General features: G+C 38.9%; 1 non-coding gene across 1 annotated transcript; it reads right to left on the reverse strand.

Annotated features, from left to right (window-relative positions):
- Window positions 1-4,439: 4,439 nt before the first annotated feature.
- On the reverse strand, window positions 4,440-4,544 carry LOC127698021 (U6 spliceosomal RNA). Its single transcript, XR_007980664.1, has one exon. It is a non-coding gene; the product is annotated as a U6 spliceosomal RNA (small nuclear RNA).
- Between the last annotated feature and the right edge of the window lie 3,827 nt (window positions 4,545-8,371).

An 8,371-nucleotide genomic window follows, 5' to 3' on the forward strand; every position in this document is an offset into this window, starting at 1 on the left:
GAATATCTTGGTTTCTCCATCTATGGTGATTGAGAGCTTTGCTGGGTATAGTAATCTTGGCTGACATTTGTGTTCTCTTAGAGTCTGCATGAGATCCAACCAGGATCTTCTAGCTTTTATGGTCTCTGGTGAGAAGTCTGGTATGATTCTGATAGGTCTTCCTTTATATGTTACTTGACCCTTTTCTCTTACTGCCTTTAATATTCTTTCTTTGTTTAGTATATTTTGGGTTTTGATTATTATGTGACAGGAAGTATTTCTGCTCAGGTCCAGTCTGTTTGGAGTTCTGTAGGCTTCTTGTATATTCATGGGCATCCTTCTCCTTAGGTTAGGGAAGTTTTCTTCGATAATTTTTTGAAGATATTTGCTGGCCCTTTCAGTTTTAAATCTTCACTCTCACCTCTACCTATAATCCTTAGGTTTGGTCTTCTCATTATGTCCTGGATTTCTTGGTTGTTCTGGGATATAAGTTTTTTTGCATTTGACATTTTCTTTGACTGTTGAGTCAATGGTTTCTATGCTATCTTTGGCATCTTAGATTATTTCTTCCTTCTCTTGTATTCTGTTGTTGATATTTGAATCTATGGCCTCTGATTTCTTCCCAAGGTTTTCTAACTCCAAAGTTGTCTCCTTTTGTTATTTTTTAGTTGTTTATACTTCTGTTTTTAGATCCAGGATGGTTTTGCTCAGTTCCTTCATTTGTTTGTTTGTGTTTTCCTTTAATTCTTTAAGAGATTTTTGTGTTTCCTCTTTCATGACTTCTGCCTGTTGACTCAAGTTCTCCTGCATTTCTTTAAGTGTGTGTGTGTGTGTGTGTGTGTGTATGTGTGTGTGTATGTGTGTTTCGTCTTTATTGGCTTCTATCTCTTGAGCCTTATTATCCTGAATATCTTGAAATGATTTTCTTTTTTCTGTTATATGGGTTTCTAACTTATTCATGTTCCCCTGTATTTCTTTAAGAGATTCATTTATATCCTTTTTGTATTCCTCTAGCAGCATCATGACCAGTGATTTTAAATCCAATTCTTGTTTTTCTGGTGTGTTCGGGTATCCAGGACTTGCTGATGTTGGAGAGTTTGTTTCAGATGCTGCCATACTGCCTAGATTCCTGTTTGTAGTGTTTCTACATTTGCCTTTTGCCATCTTGTTATCTCTGGTGTTAGTTGGTCTTGTCTCTGGCTGGTGTTTGAGCCTCCTGTGAGGCTGTCAGGCTATTTTGGCAACATTGGATGGCTGAGTTTCCCCTGTCACAGATTGCTGATGTCCTGCCTCCCTCTTGGGTGCCCTTGGATGCCTAGTGTGCCTTACCCCAGATGGTCTCTGTGAACCAGGTGATGCCCATTTGTTCCTTCAGGGATTGCTGATGGTTTATGTTGTGGGTACCTTTTCTGAGAGCTGATCACTCTGCCGGGCAGGAGATCTCTCAATTGGGTTGGTGCACACAAGGCTAGGCTAGCTGTTTAGGCCCTGAGTCCAGGCAAAACCCTGACATGCTTAGGCCCAAGCAATGTTCGCCTTGGGCTATGACTGCTAATTGGTTCTGTCAGGTAGCCAAGATGGTGCTGCGTGTGCCCTCTGCAAGTCCCAGGACAGTCTGTCTGGATGACAACCCCCTGGCTTGGTGGGTGGGGCCTGGGTGCAGTCCAATGCCTGTCAGGGCTTAGATTCCTGTGTTTTTAGTTTTGGGCTATGACTGTTAGCTGGTTTTGCCTACTAAAACTATCTGACATCCTGTAGGAAAATGAAAAATTCTTTGTTTAGGTCTGTACACCATTTATTTATTTTCTTTTTCTTTTTCTAATTATTTTTTTTTTATTTTCTATATTCTTTGTTTACATTCCGAATGCTTTCCGCCTTCTCCTTTCCCGGTTCCCCCTCCCCATCAGTCTCATAAGCCCTCTTCCCTCTGCCCATTTCCCACTCACCCCTCTCCCATTTCTCTGTCCTGGTACTCCACTACAATGCTGGATCAAGTTTTTTCATAACGAGGGCCCTCTCCTTCCCTCTTCTTGGGTATCATATGGTATTTGTTCCTTGAGAATTCAGAGCTTCTGGGCTAATTAATATCCAATTATCAGTGAATGCATTCCATGAGTATTCTTTTGTGATTGGATTACCTCATTTAGGATGATATTTTCCAAGTCCAACCATTTGCTTAAGAATTTCAGGAATTCATTGTTTTTAATTGCTGAGTAGTATTCCATTGTGTAAATATACCATATTTTCTATATTCATTACTCTATTGAATGAGATCTGGTTTCTTTCCAGCTTCTGGCTGTTATAAATAAGGCTGCTATGAACATAGTGGAGCATATGCCCTTACTGCATGCTAGGGAATCCTCTGGGTATATGCTCAGGAGGGGCATAGCAGGGTCCTCCGGAAGTGTCATGTACAGTGTTCTGAGGAACCAACAAACAGATTTCCAAAGTAGTTGTACCTTCTTGCAAACCCACCAACAGTAGAGGTGTGCCACTTTCGCCACATCCTTGCCAGCACCTGTTGTCTCTTGAATTTTTACCTTAGCCATTCTGACTTGTGTTAGGTGAAATCTCAGGATTGGTTTGATTTACATTTCTCAAATAAACATTTCTGCAGGTGCTTCTCAGCCATCTGAAATTCTTCAGGTGAAAATTCTTTTTTAGCTTTGTACCCCATTTTTAATAGGGCTATTTAGTTCTCTGGAGTCTAACTAGTTGAGTTCTTTGTTTATATTGGATAATAGCCCTCTGTCAGATTTAGAGTTGGTGAAGATCCTTTCCCAATTTGTTGGTTGCCGTTTTATCCTTTTGACAGTGTCCTTTGCTTTACAGAAACTTTGTAATTTTATGAGGTCCCATTTGTCAATTCTTGATCTTAGAGCATAAACTATTAGTGTTTTGTTCAGGAACTTTTCCCCTGTGCCCATGTCCTCAAAGGTCTTCACCAGTTTCCTTTCTATTAGTTTCAGTGTGTCAGGTTTTATGTGGAGGTCCTTGATCTACTTGGAGTTGAGCTTAGTACAAGGAGAGATGAATGGATCAATTTGCATTCTTCTGCATACTGACAGCCAATTGAACCAGCACCATTTGTTGAAAAGGCTATCTATTTTCCACTGGATGTTTTCAGCTCCTTTGTTGAAGATCAAGTGACCATAGGTATATGGGTTCATTTCTGGATCTTCAATTCTATTCCAATGATCCACTTGCCGGTCATTATACCAATATCATGCATTTTTTAACACTATTCCTCTGTAGTAATTTTTGAGTTCTGGTAAACAGGTTCCCCCAGAAGTTCTTTTATTGTTGAGAATAGTTTTAGCTATCCTTGGTTTTTTGTTATTCCAGATAAATTTGAGAATTGCTCTTTCTAACTCTATGAAGAACTGAGTTGCAATTTTGTTGGCAATTGCATTGAATCTGTAGATTGATTTTGGAAAGATGGCCATTTAAACTATATTAATACTGCCAATCCACAATCATGGAAGATTTTTCAATTTTCTGCGATCTTCTTCAATTTCCTTCTTCAGAGACATGATGTTCTAGTCATATAGATATTTCACTTGTTTGGTTTAGAGTCACACCAAGATACTTTATGTTGTTTGTGGCTATTGTGAATGGTGTCATTTCTCAAATCTCTTTCTCAGTCTGATTTTCCTTTGAGTATAGGAGGGCTACTGATTTTCTTGCATTGATTTTGTAACCGGCCACTTTGCTGAAGTTGTTTATCAGCTGTAAGAGTTCTCTCGTGGAGTTTTTTGGGTCACTTAAGTATACTATCATGTCATCTGCAAATAGTGATAATTTTACTTCTTCCTTTCCAATTGGTATCCCTTTGACCTCCTTATGTTGTCTAATTTCTCTAGCTAGAACTTCAAGTAGTATATTGAAAAGATATGGAGAGAGAAGGAAGCCTCGTCTAGTCCCTGATTTTAGTGGGATTGCTTCAAGTTTCTCTCCATTTAGTTTGATGTTGGCTACCGGTTTGCTGTATATTGCTTTTACTATGTTTAGGTATGGGCCTTGAATTCCCATTCTTTCCAAGACTTTTACCATGAAAGGATGCTAAATTTTGTCAAATGCTTTTTTAGCATCTAATGAAATTACCATGTGTTTTTTTTTCTTTGAATTTGTTTATGTAATGGATAGCAATGACGAATTTCCATACATTGAACCATCCCTGCATCTCTAGGATGAAGCCTACTTGATCAGGGTCATTGATCGTTTTGATGTATTCTTGGTTTCGGTGGGCAGGAATTTTATTGAGTATTTTTGCATCGAAATTCATAAGGGAAATTGGCCTTAAGTTCTCTTTCTTTGTCGGATCTTTGTGTGGTTTTGGTATCAGTGTAATTGTGGCTTCATAGAACGAGTTGGGTAGTGTTCTTTCTGTTCCTATTTTGTGGAATAGTTTGAAGAATATTGGTGTTAATTCTTCTTTGAAGGTCTGACATAATTTTGAAAAAAATATGGAACACTTCATGAATTTGTGTATCATGATTGTGCAGGGGCCATGCTAATCTTCTATGTTTCATTCCAATTTTATTATTTGTGCTGCTGAAGAGATCAGTCTGTTCACCATTTTTAAAAGGATTATTTTGTTCTCTAGAGAATAATTTCTAGAGTTCTTTGTAAATATTGGATATTGGCCCTGGGGTTGTTAATTTTTTTTTTTTTCTAATTTGTTGCTTGCTGTTTTGTCCTATTGACAGTTTCCTTAGCCCTAAAGAATCTTTGTAATTTTATGAGATTCCATGTGTCAATCCTTGATATTAGAGCATAAGCTACTGGAATTCTGTTCAGAAAAATTTCCCCTGTACCAATCTGCACAAAGCTCTTCCCCAGTTTGTTTTCTATTAATGTCAATGTGTTTGATTTTATGGGGATGTCCTTTGTCCACTTGGACTTGAGCTTAGCACATGGAGAAAAGAACAATTTACTTTCTTCTACATGCTAGTTACCCATTTGTTGAAAAGGCTATCTTTTTTCCACTAGATGGTTTTAGCTCCTTCGTCAAAAATCAAGGACCATTATTGTGTTGGTTCATTTCTGGGTCTTCAATTCTATTCCATTGATCTACCTGCCTGTTTCCAATACCATGCAGTTTTTTACACTATTCTTCTGTAGTACTACTTTAGGTCTGGGATACTGATTCCCCCAGATGTTATTTTACTGTTGAGAATAGTTTTAATATCATGGTTTTTTTGATATTCCAGATGAATTTGAGAATTGCTTTCTCTAACTATATGAAGAATTGTTTTGGAATTTTGCTTGGGATTGCATTTAATCTGTTTATTGCTTTTGGCAAGATGACGATTTTTACTATATTAATCCAGCTAATCCAAAATCATGGGAGATTTTTCCATCTTCTGAGGTCTTCATCAATTTCTTTCTTCAGATACTTGAAGTTCTTGTCACACAGATCTTTCACTTGTTTGGGTAGAGTCACATTAAACCACACACACTGAAACTAATAGAAAAGAAACTGGGAGGACCCTTGAAGACATGGGCACAGGGGAAAAGTTCCTGAACAGAACACCAATTGTTGCAGTGGCCCCAATGAAATCTATAAAACCAAATTTTATGGACTGAGGTGAGAAATGTCTCTTGGGGTTTTTCAGAACACCCCTATTTAGAGGCCAAAAATCTCACTTGGCAATTTACTATACTTATAAACTCTCCTCCTTCCTAGTAGGTGAGACTAAGAAAAACCAAGCAAATTAAGATGTAAAAGAATCCATCTTGTAGCCAAAAATTCTGCAAAGCTTTGCTCCAATCATTTATGTAGTTATATTTACCTTTCAACATGATATATATGAAGTAGTCTCTAAACATTGTATAAAATGCATTAATAGCAGGCAGTAGAATTTTCCAGGAACCCTAAAATTACAGGTTCCTTTTGTTTTTCAGTCACCCAGGCAAGATGGGTGGATTTGGGCAATAGGCTCAGATTAGAAGATATTTACATTTGAGGAACCTCATACAATATCCTTGCTGAACAAGTGGGTATTGGGCAAGCTAGAAAAGACTTTACATTTGAGTTTGTGCAAAGCTCAAAGCTACCTCCCCTACCCCAGAGGCCAGGCTTTCTGTCTTTTAAGTTGCTAATTTTCAACTGAATTGGATACCTCAGGGACATCTGCAGACAAGTTAATTTTGGTTCACCTTTAACTCTTGACCTAGCTTGTTAAGCAGACAGGTTGTCTCCACCCAGGCTCACCTGGATAGAAAGATCCAGTGTGTATTAAAGAAACTTGCAGACCCCACCTAGGGAGTCTTTGACCAAAACAACATTCTTAGCTTATCCAGGTGTGATTCAGGATACAGTTCATACTTTTTACTCACAGAGACTCCCTGGTTAGTTCACTGGGCTGGGACAAGGGGCTGTAAGCTGGAGCTGATCACTGGGCACCTAGGGAGGCCCCAGGCATGGCACAGAGAAGAATGCGGTGGACAGACTAGGTGGAGGTGCTCTTGGGAGGACAGCATGGGCCAGGTGGCTTTCCAAGCTCTTCAATGCCGCCATCATTGCCTGAGAGGCTAGGCTCAAGAGCTATCCTTCCCTAACTCCCGGGCTAGTATGACAGCAGGGCCATGATGAAGAAGCAATTTAACTGCATGTGCCAATTGGCCAACAGGAAACTGGGCAAACACCCTGTATTGCTCTAAAAAGCTGAAGCTTTGACAGATGCTTAATTTGAGATGCTAATTTGACTGGACCAGAGGATACCCAGAAAAGTACACTCAGATCCAAAAACCACATAGGTGTCTGTGTGTCATTTTCTATGATCCTGTGCCTTCCTGGACCAAGGATCTTGATTATCCCTTAGCTGAGCTTAGACTGTGGCAACCAATAGCTTATGCTCTAATATCAAGAATTGAGAAATGGTGCCTCATAAAATTACAAAATTTCTGTAGGCAAAGGACACTGTCAAATGGAGCAATCGGCAACCAACAAATTGGGAAAAGAGCTTCACCAACCCTACATCAGACAGATGGCTAATATCCAATATTATTAATATCATCATTAGTCATTAGGGAAATGAAAATCAAAACAACCTTGAGATTTTACCTCACACACCAGTCAGAATGGCAAAGATTAAAAACAAAACAAAACAAATCAAAACAAACAAACAAACAAACAAACAAAAAAAAAACTCAGGAGACAGCAGGTGTTGGCGAGGATGTTGAAATAGAAGAACTCTTTCCCAACTGCTGTTGGGATTGCAAGCTCGTACAACCACTCTGGAAATCAGTCTTGTAATTCCTCAGAAAGTGTGGCTTGACACTTCCAGAGGGCCCTGTTATACTACTCCTGTTCATATACCCAGAGGATTCCCCAGCATGCAATAAGGACACATGTTCCACTATGTTCATAGCAGCCTTATTTATAATAGCCAGAAGCTAGAAAGAGCCCAGATGTGCCTCAATGGAAGAATGGATACAGAAAATGTGGTATATTTACACAATTGAATACTACTCAGTAATTAACAACAATGAATTCAGGAAATTCTTAGGCAAATGGTTAGAACTGGAAAATGTCACCCTAAATGAGGTAACCAAATCACAAAAGAACACATATGGAATGCCATCACTGATAAGTAGATATTTGTTCAGAAGCTCTGAATACCCATGACACAAATCAAATCATTCCCAAGAAGAAAAACGGAGAGGGTCCTGATCCTGGAAAGGCTTGATGCAGCAATGTAGGGAATTACCAGGACAGAGAAGTGAGAGGGGGTTGATCAGGGAATGGGCAGAGGTAAGAGGGCTTATGGGACTTATAGGGACAGGAGAACCAGGAAAGGGGAAATCATTTGCAATGTAAATAACGTTTGTAGAAAAAAATAATAATGTGGAGGATGGTCATACACTCCTGTATATAACTCCAGGGTTAGACAGAGACATAACTAATTGTCTAGCTAGTTATGCCAACTGGAATGTTCTAGCTACATTAATAGACCCTGACTCAAAAAATGCTGATGAAAGTGATTGAGGAAGAAATTTATTGTTACATATAAACTCTCTAAGCACTCAATATGTGCATGCACCCCTTTAGTAACATGAGCATACACATGTGTCTGCATATACAAAACACAAAAACTCTCTCTTTCCTCTCCCTCCATATACACATACACACACAAACACAGAAAGAGAGGCAGAGAGACAAGGAGAGAGGATATACTCTATGGACCAGGTGACTACTAAGTTAACTTAAGTGAAATCAAAGGTATTCCCTCCCTAGGCATACAAATATTTCTGTTATCCTGAGTAGCCCTAATAAAAACAGTCTTTAACCTCTGTAGCAGTGATTTTCAACTTTCCTAATGCTGCCATACTTTAATAGATTTCCTCAGGCTGACACCTTAACATAAAATTATGGTTGTTATTATTT

The sequence above is a fragment of the Apodemus sylvaticus genome, chromosome 12, assembly GCF_947179515.1.
Source record: "Apodemus sylvaticus chromosome 12, mApoSyl1.1, whole genome shotgun sequence".
Lineage (NCBI taxonomy): Eukaryota > Metazoa > Chordata > Mammalia > Rodentia > Muridae > Apodemus > Apodemus sylvaticus.